The sequence below is a fragment of the Nothoprocta perdicaria genome, unplaced genomic scaffold, assembly GCF_003342845.1.
Source record: "Nothoprocta perdicaria isolate Ctin4 unplaced genomic scaffold, notPer1 scaffold_22, whole genome shotgun sequence".
NCBI lineage: Eukaryota > Metazoa > Chordata > Aves > Tinamiformes > Tinamidae > Nothoprocta > Nothoprocta perdicaria.
In genome coordinates, this window is record NW_020455415.1 from 1,348,928 (window position 1) to 1,364,563 (window position 15,636).

Here is a 15,636-nt window from a genome sequence, read left to right on the forward strand (position 1 = left end):
GAGGTTTCACCGTCAGCCTGGACCCTTTTCCTGCATRAAAGGCCTGGGAAAGAAAAGCTCAGGTTCCTCTCTGCTAAACAAAATGACTTGCAGTGCCTTTTTGAAGGGTTCTAGCCTTTCAACAGAAGAGGTTGAAATGTCAGCTCCTGAGAGCTGTCCCCATGACCCCAGTGCTCTCTTCCAGTTTTATAGAAGTCCTTTCCCCCTCTTCCCCAGATCAACACTGCTAAAGTGCTTTAGAAAGGAATAATGCCATATAAGTGCTCAATAGCATTCTATTATACTAAATAATCCCTTTATCTAAATGGAAACAATATTTGGACCATTTTAAATAATGCATTCTACCTTCTTAATCAACAATACCTTTATCATAGTACACGTGTAATTAGTGCCAAGAACACAACAGTATCTCATTCTAAATTACAGCAGAGGAGGCAGCGACGAGCCAAAAGGCAYATGGAAAAAAGGATCAGCTGGTCCCGCCGGTGCTTTTCTCATGAAGCATTTTGGCTGGTGAGCACGAAAGCACGAGTAGCTCCCAAAAGCAAAGGCAACATCCCTGCCAGGGCACCGAGGTGCAGCCCTGGGCACCAACACCACACAAGGAGCAATGAAAATGCTGCAGAGAAGAGCTACCTCGCTGAGAAGGACCTTAGCCCGTTGTCTTTGCTCTGCTATAAAGGCAGAAATGCGAGATTTTACTTCCAGTGTAAGGAGCACAGGGAGTGCTGGAGAGCAGAGAATCGCCCTCACTGCCACAAGGCTCGGGCAGAGCAAGAGACCAAAGGAAAATAAGGAGGCAGCAAAGAAAACTCAGTCGAGTATATGAGGAAGGCCCTTTGCTGCATTTTTGCAGCTCCACCTCTTAATTGCACTTGATCCAAACTCTCTTGTCTCCAAAAGGATTTCCCAACCTAAAGAAGATAGAAAGTTTTTGAGAGCCACAAGGCAGCGCACACAGCCAGGGCGGAATCAGGCAGGTCACCCAGCTGCAACCCCCAGTTCTGAAATCCTCACTTATTTAAAAGTTTTCTTACCTCTCTCTCTGACACGGAGCACACAACAGCGTGATAAAACGCCTCCAGTCCCAGCTAATTGTTTTGTGGGATGACCTGTCAGAATATAATCAGATCACCGCGTGCCTTGCTGCTACAGGAGAGCTCTGTGATGCTTGAATGTCAAGCCRCCAAGGAGAGAGCCTAACCCTTGCAATGACAGGATGTTTAAACCAGGGATTACGCGCTCCTGGTGAGGCTGTTTGCACAGCGCTAGTGCTGGGGTGCTGCACAGCGACAATAAACCCAAGACCTCAGCTGCAATAACGGCAATAAAAATAAGCAAATAGGCAGCAAAATGGGATGCGATAATAGACCCTCTGCAGAAGGCWGCACTGCTGGGAGCATCACGGACACGGCTCCTTGTCCCGACCGGCCTCCCTTCATGCAGGATCTCCTGCACTCATTACAGCTGCTCCAGCAAATTGAGGGCTTCAGAGCTCACAGAACTCAGCTGCTGTGYTTTAGTGAAACGTGGGGAGTGTGGATAAAGCTGTTTACCCAAGGGAATTCACTTGCACTATCRCATTAGGTGGAGAGATCCACGGGGAAAGGAAGGGGTTTTTATTTATAAGGCTGGCAAAGGCAGAAGGGGGCCCTGGGATGAGCTGATAAGGGAAAACAGATTGCGAGTAGATATTTAGCAGACAAAAGATACACCCAGCAGTCAAATGAGCTGATGAAGCAACCAGAGAGGTCTCACACACTCCCCCAACCCAGCTAACACAYAGATGATGATCTGCAGCGTTGGAGAACTGCAGACATTGGCAGTGGTGGCAAACGTGCAGCCACCGCAGCGGGTCCTGGCCCTGGCTGCTACACTGGTCACCTATTTCCCATGGCCAGCCTGGAGAAGCAAGGGCTCTGCACGACACAGCTGCCTGCCCCTCACCCAGGGTCCATGGACGGCGATTGAAGCACTCCTTAACCTCCCGTGCGGCACGTGAAACGCTGCAGCCCTCCCCTATAGCGCCGTTTCTCAACGCTCTGCTTATTCCTCTGTCTCTCCTCTGACATTCTCCTATTTTTCTCCACGCTTTCCGAAACATGGACACCAGAAATAAGCAGAGCATCCAGCAGCCGTGAGGCACTGCCAAACCCAGAGATAATACAGGCTCCCTACTCCTACTCCCTGCTATACTTAGCCACACTCCCAGGAATCTGACTGGTCCTTTCGCTGCTGCCACAAGTGGGAAGTCACACACATTTATTTTTCCACCGTGCCTTTACTGCGCTATTGCCTGCTAAGACAGCCTCCTCCTCCTCCTCCTCCACAGGCCTGACCTACATTCTTTGTTTCTAAATGCATGACCTTGCATTTGCATGTGTTGAAATGCATATTTGCACTTGCACTCGGCTCAGCCAGCCTGTCAGGTTGCATACCAGACCCTACCTGTTCCCTGCTTACCATATTTTCAGTCCTCAAGTCACAKGGAAACCTTATCAATACTACCAAAATACTTTCTTCTCTTCCATTGACAAAAATATGATAAAGAACATAGAAAGAAAGATCTTTATAAGCAAGAAAAAGTCCTCATTTGTGTAGACTTTTTTTGACATAAGCTGGCAGCTTTTTAAACCATTTACTAGGTGCCACAATCWTTCAGTAGCATTCTTAAGTGACAATAAAAGCTTGTAAAATCATAAACACACAGAGCTACATATCTTACCTGAATTATACTGCTTTATTAGTCTCAGACATAAACTACTCAGGAAAAAAACATAATGTTAACGTGACAAGTTCTAGTTTACATAGCCCTATGTTGGCCAACACAAACTATCTCGCTTCCCTTATACTCTTCTTCACCAGAATCTGTCCTTCCATTGCTCTGCCCTGGCCACCACCCAGCTCCTTCTCTTACCTTCTCCAGCTGCCAGGCAGACAAGGGCTATTCTCCAGCTTCTTCCAATTCCTCCTGATTTCTAAGATTAATGACTTCTGTCCAGCCTAACGAGGTAGGGCACACCTTGAGCAAATTGGTTACCTGGATGCAGGTTGCTGTGTTTAACTGCTTTTAGGTTTTTTTTGGGTGCTCTCAGAGTAGAATATAGCAGTGATAGGTACTTGCTGAGAAATTTCAYTCAATACTGTTTGAATGGATATCAGATACAGGATTGTTAAAATGATTCTGCTATTGACAGAAAAGTTGGGACAAAGATGTTTTTTCCCTCCTACTGCATCTCCCAGAAGTTACCCAGGTAGGGCAGGTTATTATCAGGGCTCCTCAAGCCTTCCCTTTTATTGAAGCTAAGACTCAGGAAGGTGAATTCCCACCAACTTAAAGACTATCCTGAGTTCTCAAACACTTGTAGTTTCTGCTTTAAGACAACTCAAGCACAAGGTATGTCCTTGAGAAGAGACTTGGCTTAATGCAAGACCTCATGGAGGGAGTTTCCTCAGCCAGAACGACCCCATCCCCATGCAAAGCTCAGGCATGCCTCAACTTTACCCATCATCTACTGAAGAAGGCTTCCAGCCAGCTCACACCAACTTACACAGTCCTTACATTTCTTATTTATCACATTCCTTATAAACTTACAACTTACTATTAAAAAACTTACTCTTTCCTACTAAATTACTATATCCTGCTTTGGCCAAACCAAAGTTCTCACATGAGGCCACAAAACACATCTAACCTCTGGGACTGAGATAGTGGTGGGATCCCTAACCAGATGGCAATGCTCCTTAGCAGCCCCTTGCCAGCACATCTTACATGTAACACACACACACGGTCACCCCTGCTGCCACCCACGCCATGGCAGCAGATACCCCTGTTTGAAAATATTCCAATCCACAGGAGCAGCAGACCTTCTTTTTGCAAATAAATCTGGGCCTTCTCTGCAGCTATGCCCAAGGTGCTGCAGAAAAGCAAACAACCAAGGAGGTGCACGATAGGATGCGAGACTGGCTCCTTCTCCATACCCTCCAAGAGCAAGGGCATCCCCAGGGATTCAGGCATGAAGGAACTGGTCCACAGGAGAGGGAGAAGCACAGCGTATCCCGGAACAAGTGACATCCATGGGAGGCTCTGTGAGGAGCCACATGCAGCTYGAAGGTGTCTCCCCAGGAGTCGGGAATTGCTGAGCAGGAGCCTGGCTCTGCGCAGGGCTCGGGCAGCTGCGGTCGCCCCCGAGCTGTGGGATCCCCCCGAGGAAGGGATGCAGCCCACGGACACTGARTCACAGCCGCGTCTGCCGCCGCCAGCCTCGCCTCTGGCTTTCCGAAGGAAAAAGGGAAAAAATCCCAAAGGATTAAAGCTGTGCAGAGACGAGCAGCACACGGAGATGCTGGGGAAGGAGGAGATGCCAAGGAAGGAGGAGATGCCACCAGTGGCTGAATGGAGCCTCACCCAGTGCTTCTGCAGCCCAAATTGGTGCCCCAAAACGCTGCCCACCTCTTAGCTGGCTGTGCCCAAGCCCCCAGGCTGCTTTTAAAAAAAGACCTTGCTGCAGGGCTCTGAAGGACCCTGTGGTCCAGGAGCGGGCGCCTCATGGCTCCTTCCCACGTCAAATTCCTCTGGGAAGGCCAGGGAGAGAGCAGAGCGTTGCAGCCCGGAGCGCTCGCTCCAACCAAGCATCTCAATGATTCACCAGCCTGAACACATGTGGGGCAATTTGGAGTGTGGCTGCTGGTCTTGTCAGTCTGTCTCCCTGTGTACAGATGGAGCAGAGMACGCTGGCAGCGGGCAGATTAATAATACATTTATTTTCCCCGTATATCATGAGGAAGAGGAAGGGCCGTAACTGAAGAGCCTCCCCGAGAGTTTTGTGAATTCCTCACAATAGGAGACAAGAGCTGGAGAGCAGCTTTTGTGCTTTAAAGCTGGTGCCACTCTGTATTTTACTGCAACATTTAAAAGGTGCACAAGAACTGTGGGTACCCTAAATAYAGCCAATATTAAACCGCTCTTGCTTTTCACAAGCTCTCCAGAGCAGCAGACAGTCACTCTGGGAGGGCCTTGGTGGCACTGACAACTCCTCAGTACCTCTAAGGAAGTATAAGACATCCATGAGCAATTCAAACTGCAGATCTGCATGGTTTTCCATAGAAAAAAAACAGCAGGATATTGCAGAGCTGGGGACATCACTTGAGGAGAGGAGCTGACAGGAGCCCAGGGCTCTTCTCCTGCCCTATTGCTCACTCTTCTGTTCCCAGGCGCCCTGAAAAAAGACGTTTATAAGTGACCATCCCTGCATTCATTCAAAAAAAAAGTTTTAGTCTTATACATATATATATATATATATATTTCTCTCTTTATATGTATATATAGATACATGTCCCCCTGGTTGTACTGCCCCAGATTTGCGGGTTCCCATTCTCACTCTCTCCTTCTCTTCCGTCCTTATAAAGTTTCCCTGGTGCCTGGATGAAAAGGAACAGCGCTCGGGCTCGCTGCATTTCTCGTCCGCTTAAACGTTCCGGTTTAGGGAAGGAAACTGTCATTTAAAAAGCTAAGGGTATTTCACAGAGTCTTGCTCGGCGGAGCTCGTTTGCACATTCACTTCGGTTCACACAAAGGGAAGCAGGAGATGAGATTTTCTGATATCGGCATTGCTTTACATATCTGACGGGTAAGTACAAAACAGGGTGATAATGAAGGCATGTTGGCGTGTATTAATCAGAAAGGCACACAGAAAGGCTCTGCCTGAGACTAGTAATTTATATGTCTCCGTGTTTTTTTTTTTAATCTTAAGAAGAAGAAAATGTGGAGAAATAAGCATCAGAATTACCACCACTTGCCAGCATTTCAGAGAGCGGATCCGAGCAGGTCCCTGAGTGCCCCGGCCCTCCGTGGTCACGCTTTCCTTAGAGCAGAGCAAACCAGAGCACAAATCCAACATAAGCAACGCAGAGCAGGATTAGCTGGGAAGAGCTGAGCTCCCAGCTCGGCCCGTGAGCAAAGTGAGCCAAGAAACCATCCTTCAAATGCATAGCTGGCCCAAGAGACTCGCAGAGAGCTCAGCAAGAGCACACTATCTTTTCTAATAATCAGCTGCTGATTTGAGGCCACGGACACTGTCAGTATAGGTAGAAAAATCACTCCTAACTCGCTTTCTTAAAAATAGTAACTCCAGCGCCAGCACAGAAAAGAGCTGTTTTACCAACAGGCYCCATAATTCACGCCAATAACCCAGCAAAGACAATTCCTGCTGCGGCTCCGACCTCATGGGATAGTCTGAGGCTTGTCGCGTCATATGGGAACCAGGAGTCATTAGGGTGGGAAAAGGGAGCCTAATTTAGTAACCTGCAGTTTTCAATGTTTGCAATATTGGTAACTCTCACGACCACGACATAGTGCTACGTGGCTCGTATATGCATATGCTAGATAGCAGCAGGTCATCACGACAGTCACCAGAGCTGCCGTGGCACCAGCATTTCAATTACAAAATGCCTTTGCAGAGATTAATAACATAGCTTATGCTTTAAGCCAAGAAGCAATTTTTCCCCCTCCGAAATTTCATTAAAGGCTGCTGAGAGAGCAAAAAGCACAGTGACTTCTGCGTACGTTCAGATGTTGCTTCTATAYTCTCTCACTACAGAAAAACTACGCTCCAGGCAATTAGCTCTTAGCTGGGACTAGTCATCCCTGACCTCTAACATTTCAAAGGGAAACACATATTCTCCCCAGCCCAAATACCACTGCAAAAAACTCTGCACAATTGCATTCATTCTCCCATATACTAGTGGCTATAGGCTATATAGTGAGACTGTATGTTTTGTTTGCAGCATGTTGGCCATGCCTTTTTGGATGCAGGCAATTCCCAGTGAAATAATACACCCAGTTTCAGATCTCCGTTTCAGCACGTATTACCTCGCTTTGCCTTCATGGTCAAGAGAAGTCTTGACTTCTCTTCCCAAACACCTCTGTAGGACAAAGGAAAACTTGCTAACACAATAAAAACACAGTATTTTCGAGCATCCGTGGCAAGGGCAYCAAGGTGATGTCAGCCCTGTCCCGGCTCCTTTGTGCTGAGCCCTTTTTGATGCTGACAAAGACCTCATTCCCCAGCAGAAGCCTGGAGGCTGGGTCCAGAGCCACCTACAGACGAGAGATTCACATTATTCAGTGAAAAGATGGCTAAATGCTCAAAAAAAAAGAAAAAAAAATCAGTTCATTTTTCTCTGTTGCTAACAAAAACCTGCAATCACAGCAGAGTTGGGCACCGCTCTTGCTGCTGGCGGGGAGCTCCGGGCAGGGTCTGCTGCCCAGCTGGCACAGGCTGTCCCGGCTCCATCCCGGGCAAAAATACAGCTGCTCCCGTTATTAAATCACAACCTGGGTGCACTTTCCAAAATACAGTAGCTTGGCTAATTAAACTATTAAATTATGCTCAAAAATAAACACTTGGAAGTTTCAGGCGAGACAAAGCCATGAATACTAAGAACCTACCAACTTAGCATGATTGATTACACACAGAGGCACGCTCGCTCTTGAAGAAGGGCTATGGAAAAAGCATTGCTTCCATCAGGCTTCAAAGGAGCAGTTGTGCAGCATTGGGGAGGGGCATTAATTAATTGCACCCTGAAACATTTTAGTGATTGAATCCATGACCCCGGCACTTGTAAGGTCGTCAGATGATAGATAGTGTTGCTCAGGGTATCGCGCATGACATCCGTGCTAGAAAGCTCATTATATGAGACGTCAGGTCATGTAAATCACAGGAAACAAATACAAGCATCCATCAGAGAAATGCAGATCCTCGTTATAGGCAGCAGAGAGGAGCTGAATTATTATGCAAAATTTATTTTGACTGTTAAAATACAAAGAGGTGACACCAAATTGTCCTTTAAGCAAACATAAACTACAAGCACTCCGACAGGAGGTTTTGTTTATAAACGTTTCATCTCCTTGGTATATCGTGGCTGCAAACGCTACCTTGAAAAACAAAGGTGGAGGGAAGAAAGGGGAAAAAAATAACAATGATCCAATATTTGGGTCTTCAGATCTTTTTCTTTTATTCAAGCTAAACCTATCCTTCTCACATCTGAATAATCAATGCAGGATAAGAAGAAGCGGAGCGTAATTACCACGTGTGAGTCATTTGTTACGGCTCCTGTATGTTCTGCGAGAACAGAAGTTAGTGCTGCTCCTTGACAAGCAATTTTTTGTTTAAGGAGATGCATCAAGCAGCTTGGCAGAAATACGAGGGTGCTCGGGAAGGGGAAAGGGAGCCGGGAGATGTTGAAGCAGGAGGGCTGCTCCCTGCTTCCAATCGTCTGGGCTCGGATCCACTCACCTGCCTGCGGGGCCAGGGATGCTGCCAGGAGCTGAACCAGCTCCCGCACGTGAAAACTCTCCAGTGATGCTCCCATTTCTTTCTCATCTGCTCTCTGAAGTCTAATCCATACCTGTATAAAAGAAGAGATAGGCAGAGATGGTTTTTTTTCCACACCACGGATGCAATTTCTTTATTAGAGTCCAGATACAGCAGCTAAATGCTTGGACTGTTATAACTTTGAAATATCAAGAATTACAACCAGGTATAATTTCCCCGTGCTGTTGCCAACAGAAGTATCTYATTCCCTTTTTGAAAGCACAGCAACACACCATCTAAAGGGCACTATTTTAGACAAATATAAAAGACACTTGAGGGTCCCAACGGAGTCTTGAGAGTCTATACTCTGAATTTCTTTGTTGGTCTCATAAAAGACAGAAACAGGGAGGGTYGCTTGTGTTTTCAGATGAACACAGACACCTTGGTGATGACATCCTCACAGAGATGTCTAAATCCCCTAGATTGCTTTGGAAAAAAATCACGGCACATCTTCCCGAACGGTACAGCTCCGGTTTATTCCATCAGCCACAGGATGATGTCTAATGAGTCACATCTTCTCATGGTCTTGTCCCATCTTTCACTGTTGCAAATCACTCTAATCTCATTTTATGAACACCACATAAAAAGGCAGGCACTGAAAATTACAAATAATAGGGCGTGCTGTGATTTGTGAACGGTGAATGCAATATCCCTTCCATTACCTGGAAGCTGTTTGTGTGATTGAAAGGAGGAGCTGGACCTCACAATGAAAGAGAATAAAGCAGATTTATTAAATCTTTTACCATCTGAAAAAATGTTTACAGTGTTACTAATGTAAGAGTGATAGATACCAATTGTAGCTTCCTTTTCTTGCTGCCGTGTGGTGGGATAGATCAGTATGCGCCGAACTTTCCYGGGATACTGAGCCAGGAGCGCCTTGCTGAGCTCGGCGCATCCATCGCCGCCAATATAAATCGCCTCGTCCCTTTGCAAGCAGATAAATGGAGTACGGTTCTGGCAAAATAAACACAATTCCAGCACTGAAAGAAATTGCATCTGCTGGTGATCCCTTTTCTAGCAGCACACAAAGGGGGTTGTGACAAGGCGCTAAATACAGTTGTCAGTGGCAGCAAGCGGCTCCGCGCCACTAGATAGGGAGAAAAAGGAAAACGCGACAGGCTCCAGCTCCCGATGTGCCCCTTGGAAGCTGCTTGCCCACCTGGGAGCTGTGCAACGTGGTGGCCACGCACCCATCAAGGCTCCTGCAGCCACTTCCAGCCTCCTCCAGCACCGCGACGTTCCCGGCCGCGACTGATGGAAGGTGCTTTGCTGTGCAGTATAATCGCTGCTGTCTTGCAGGGTTCCCCTCTCCTCTCTAAAATGCTGCTTTCTGACTATTTCCAAGCCGCCCGTCGGTCTGCAGAGGAAGTCGGAATGAATCTCTCCTTGTTTTTATTTACTCCTGTCCGAGTGCTGGGTTTCTGCATCCATTTTGGAGATTTACAGCAGTATTAAGTTTGCTTCCCTCATCCTCGTTTTATAGATTTCTGCTGCAATCATTCTGAAAGCCGGAGAGCTGACGGGAAAATTAGGAAATTAGATAGCATGTTCCTATTCCCTCCCGTGACCTGATGAAGAAGAGGGGGAAAGAAAAAGAAAGCGAAGGTGTAATAAATAGCAGGGTGTAACCCAGGGGCCCCCTCCAGCACCCTGCACTGCTCCGGCCACAGGCAGCTCTGATCCATGCCTCACGTTTATGGGCTGATTATCTCATTTTAATTGCTAATGGGGGCTGCCAAAGCTATCAGAGCCTCCATTTCCAAATTATTGGAAGTATTTACCCCAGAAAGGGAAAAAGGAACAACAGGCAAGGGGCTGGACTTGGGGGTGCATCCTCCTCTAGCTCGACCTCATCAAGGTAATGGCATTAATGCACTCCAGGACTCTAAGCCTGCCTCAAATACAACTTGCAAAGGTTTCGAGTCATTCATGGGTGCACAGAGCCCAAATTTAAGCTTTTAGGATCAAAATAGCCACAATGAGAGTTCAGGAGGAGCTGTTGACTGAGTAAAGAGCAAGCGCCGACCGTGCAGCATCCTCAGGCATGTGGGATCTGTTTGGGCACGGCTTCTGCCCCACGTTTTTTACCCTGATCATTTCCCACCTGCTTTTAAAATGCAACCTAATTGCACCTATTTGGTGCAATAAGGGTTAGTCTTGGTTTGGGTTAAGAATAGGTACTTCCATTTAGAGAGAGGCTATCCAGCCCATGCCGCCTGCTCTTTATGGTGACATCTGTGCAGTGAAACCACCAAATAAAACATCAAAATGTTAAAATTGCCCACAGAGTGATATTCTGAAAGTGCCTTCTGCAAAACCCGGTACGCCACTTCCATTTAGCCCAGCAAGCTTGAAAGAGATGCAACTATAAATTTCCTTCTTAGTCTCATGGACTCAACCTTTATGCAGCATAAAATATAAATTTATATTAAAATATGACATCATACACTAATAAAAACATACCAGCTTCTTACTGCACACGTTCTTTCACATCTGTATATTTTTATACTTTAAAATGCAGGTTTAAAAATCTCATTTAAATGACAGTATAAATTTTTCTCATGGCATCACTTGTACAGTGCTTTGGCACCTGATTTTCTTACATGCGACGGGGAGGGGGTTTGTAATGTTGTAATGTTGTAAATATGCTGGAGATAAAATATGAAGATTAAAATAAAGGGGAAAAAAAAAGAAGCAATCTAAATAGAGCAACAACAAAGCAAAGCTAAGCAAAGTGGCCGCTGGCTGCCACGTAGCAGCCAAGGTGTCCAGGGCTTGGGCTAGCTGGGCAGCAGGCCGGGTGGCCACGCAGATGTCTGGCTGCTGTGGACAGCTCTGATGGGTCTGACACATTCCCAAGAGCATCCAGATTCCATCGGATTGGCACTTTCCGACAGAAAGCGCCTCAGAAAACTCCCTCGCTGGAGAATTGTTGACCCGCTGTATTGGCGGCTGATCATTGAGCAATATGGCTGAGCATCACACTTTAAAGAAAATGTAAAAAAAAATATCAAAACAGCCCCAAAAAAGTGCTGTTCTTCCCAACCTGGGAGGTTTACCCACCCTCTACCTCTYGCATGGCTGGTCTCCATCATCTCCATCCACCTTCCTGTCCCCTAGCATGGCCCAAGCTATGGTCCACCCTCATCCCCCTCTCTCAGGTCCTTCCCTAAACACCGCCAACTTTTCCTTCCACCAAGGCTGCTCCAGGCACCTAATGCCCTTCATGGTCTTCTCYGTCTTGTCTTCTTGTTAGCTCTGGTGATTTGCCATGAACAGTGGTGCAGTGGAGCCCCTCTATCTCATAAAGGGATTTGTCCCCATGTCCCCAAACCAGYCCCAAAGCCCCCAGCACAGCTCTCCTATGGAGTGGGAAGCCCTCATTTGGAGCCCCTCATTCTGCTCTGGTTTAGCAAGGACATTCACCTGCATTTTTAGCACAGAGTGTCACCTCCCTTCTTCCATCACCCCGTCCCTTATTTCTGCAGCTGGGTGCCCCCACCCAAAGCTGGGGCACCTGCACCTCTCTGCTCCCCTCTTCTTCCAGCTCCTGTCTGAATGTGCCGGCCAGGTTGCAGGATTTCTAGCACAATTTCTATCCCTTGTACCAACAGACCGTTCATTCCCAGGCTTTGTTTCCTACCTCTTAGCAGTCCTCAAGAAGATTAATCTCGGGAAAACTTTATCCCTTCAAGTCCCTTCCATGAGTCTCTTTTTCAGAGGCTTTTTTGTACATTTAGAGGTTCTGATATCCATCATCCTTTAGTCTAATATCCATCATCCAGTGTCATTTAAACCCGCTGCCTCGCTCTCTGGTGCATTAGCAAACTTGGGGAGCGTCATCTGGGCCATCTCTGCCCATTTGGTTTAGTGCAGGGGAGCAGACCCAGGCGACAGCCTCTTTTTCTGAATTTGATAACGCTGGTCACTATTAGAGAGCAGCTCTTAGGTAATTACATCTTCAGAGAGGGCCTGTGGGCAGCTTGGGAGCAAATTAAGAGTTGCTTTTCCTCGCTCGGGCTTGCTAATTGTTCCAAAAAAAAAAAAAAAAATGTCACTTAGGGTGTTTCAAAACCTGGCCTGTGCGTCATGGCTTGACACGACCGACCCATTATGGGGAAGAGCGACAATTCCCATTATTACCACGTTTGCTGGATGTCTCGGGCCTGGCACATGGGAAATTGTTAATCCCTCTGGATTAACCAGCGCTTGCAGTCACAGGGCTGCTCGTTTGCTTGCACTCTTTGATAAAGCCAGAATTTTTTCCCCAAAATGCTCCGCTCTGCCCAGAATTGCTGCTGGTGGGAGCGGCAGGGAAGGGGCTGCTGGCGCTGGGAGTGGGTGCTGGAAGCCTGTGCAAATCCTCCCCAGTAAATCAGATTTAATACTTTTATGCTATTACAAGCTCCATTGAAAACAGTGCAAAAACTCTTAGTAAATCTGTCCCCTAGGTGCCTTATGTCTGTATTTATTCAGTCTTTTGAAATTCATTCATTTACCCGGTGCGGTTTTTGCTTCTGGGTGTTAGTTTTTATCCACGATGATTTAATTTCATATTCGGGATTGGGTTTCAAGCTTGCGCCATGATATCTAAATAAGTTCATTAAATGCTGTAAGTTTCTCTGGTTACAAGTACAAATTCATCAGCATGGAAATAATGACATCTTAAACCTATTAAATTTAAAATATCTCTGTGCTCAACCCCAGAGCTCAGGCTTGCCAGCCAATGATAATCAAATGCCACCCGAACACTCAAAAATTCCAGGGAAGAGAAAATGAGCTGGTTTGAGTATGCCTGGGAGGCAAATCAGACTGTCAAAATCCTATCATTCTTGGGAGAAAATTTACATGTCTCATATTAAACACACCAGAGGGTCCGGGAACCCAGAGTAATTAAATGCTCTGGGAAGATGCTCTGGGAAGGATGGCCGGAGGGGAGCAAGAGGCACCTGGGGCTGCACATCCCACTCTTCCCGATGGGAATGTCTCTTGCTGGCTGGGATGCAGTGACCTGCGAGTGGACAGAGCTGCACATCTGTGACAGAGACACTCACCTCTGGCTTGCACTAAGTTAGCCCCAAAGCAGCAGCCGCTGCTCTCCTCTGCCGCAGAGCACGGCCACATGTGCATTTTGGGTGTCTTTCTGTGAAAAAAGAGCATCACTTTTGTTTAATGCTGGTTTACAAAGGAGTCTGTGTTACTCTACAAAGCATGTGGGGCCTTAATCCTCCTCTTGCTGGCATGACATATCCTAACTGCTCCTTTGGTTACCTATCAAGTGACTGTGTACTTAGAAAGCTTTAATCTGTAGATTATTTACTCAATAGGCTGTAAGAGCTCCATAAAATAGCCGTAATGGCTTCAAGCAGCTACRGCCTGTTGTGGCCCAGGGGGCTGATGCTGGTTTTCTTGCTTTCTCCCTACCCCAAATCTAGCACAAAGCATCTAAAATAATACACAGCACCATGCTGGTCTAATAAGAATTGCCAAAACTCTCATTTTGTGCTTTTATTTGCCTTTAAAAAATCAATATCTAGAATATTATGCCCCAATGTTCAGCAAGGGTGTTAACAACATGTCAACAAAACTGTTTTCCCATCCTTCTTATTTACTTGTTAATGCAAACAAAGGCAGGTAAGGCTCGTGGTGCACCAGGAAGTACATTTGGACTGTATATTTGAAACTCTATAAACCAAGTTTGCTCTTGGTTCTGGGCACTGCATGTCTAGAAGATTTTGTGTACGCACTCTGAAAGCCTCTCATTTAGACATATCATAATTATAGCAATCACGGTGATGTCAGATAGGCAGATACCGGCTGTTCCCTGGGAAAATGGGAAGGAAACTGTGTGCATGCAATTTCTCAAAGACATTTTTAAATCTCTTTGTCTTTAAGATGCTCAGACTTTGAAGGACATTTAGCACCAGGTGAGAACAACTTTAATTTTGAGCCTAATTTCTCCAAATTGATTTGATTTCATTTAAAGCCTASCTAATTAATTAAAACCACTTGACAATGCCCCCTTAATGTTTAACCAAGGAGCACGTTTTACTCCAGCTGAGCTGCTAAATGTTTGCTTCTTAGTAGCAGGCTTCCCAAAGCCCGGAGAAAAGGATTTCCTTGCAAGTTCACACCCCTTCTTTTAATTACACCTTAACAGCTCAGTTCATTATAATGCCAGGACAACTTTTGTCCATGAGAGCATCCTGAAAGCTGCATTTTCGCAGATACCAGCAGTACCTGAGCTCACACGWGTGTGATCCTCTCCGTGTTTCAGTGGCAGTTTTCCAGTTGATGAACTCCAAAAGATGTCTTGCTCACTTCTGGTGAGCACTAACCCTTCCTGAAATGAATGGCAAATAAGAAAAAAAAAAAAAACTGTTAAAATACAGGCTATAGGCTATAAAATAAAATAAAAACAACAAAAAAACCCACAAAATTCCTGTGCACCACCCTAGCTGAGGAATTGTGGAAGAAAGTAAGAAACTATTGGCTGAGCTGGTGGAATCATTAATGCCTACTCAGGAATCCTAATTGCCCCAAATGAGTTGCACACTAAAATAGGCTGGCCCAGTTATTATATGAGCAGGCAGCATCCCCTAAGGGCTTGGAGCACAGCACAGGGAAGAGGCTGCACGTGAAATGGAGCTCTCAGCCCTTTCCTTTTCCCCTCTGTTTTTCCCAACAGCTCCATTAGGATTTCCACCATCCATGTGGGATTATTCCCTATACTTCTATTCCTCGTTCAAASGTATAGGAATTAATTTCCTGGTCATAATTTGAGTACCTCTGGGACATTAGCAGGATGGAAGTAAAAATAGAACATCATTACAGTGTCAGGTAATGCGGATGAGTGTGACTAATAACCTGAGTGCCATTGATTTAATAATCTAATAACGGCGCTGCACACTCAGCGCTCGGGCTCACCGATGGTGGATAAGGATTTAAACCCGGCTGCAACTGCAGATTAACATCGGCACCTCTGCTGGGGGCGGGATCAGAGGCTGTGATGAGCAATCTGTGGCCAGGAACCAGAAATTAAAGCAAGGGAAGGAGTCTTTGGCACCTGCYGCCTGCACTGGGATCCCACCTGGATGCAGCAATCCTGCAAGCTCCGGTAGAGATGCTCATSGAGCGGTCAGGCTCCAGCTGCAAACAGGGGCCGGATGCATTGGAAAACACTGGGACCAGGGCAAAATATTTGACCATGGAGATCAAAGCCCCACGGGGAGACTTTTTGCAAAGAGTTTGTCTTTTTGGTGAA

The 15,636-nt window shown here is 46.4% G+C and overlaps 1 long non-coding RNA gene across 2 annotated transcripts; it reads right to left on the reverse strand.

The window, feature by feature from the left end:
* Positions 1-867: 867 nt before the first annotated feature.
* Positions 868-2,949, reverse strand: LOC112947077. Of its 2 annotated transcripts, none has more exons than XR_003249334.1 (3): positions 2,918-2,949; positions 1,038-1,112; positions 868-914 (listed from the first exon to the last, which is right to left on the reverse strand). It is a non-coding gene; the product is annotated as an uncharacterized LOC112947077 (long non-coding RNA). The 2 variants fall into 2 exon arrangements; XR_003249333.1 differs by lacking the exon at positions 2,918-2,949 and adding an exon at positions 2,726-2,849.
* Positions 2,950-15,636: the final 12,687 nt, after the last annotated feature.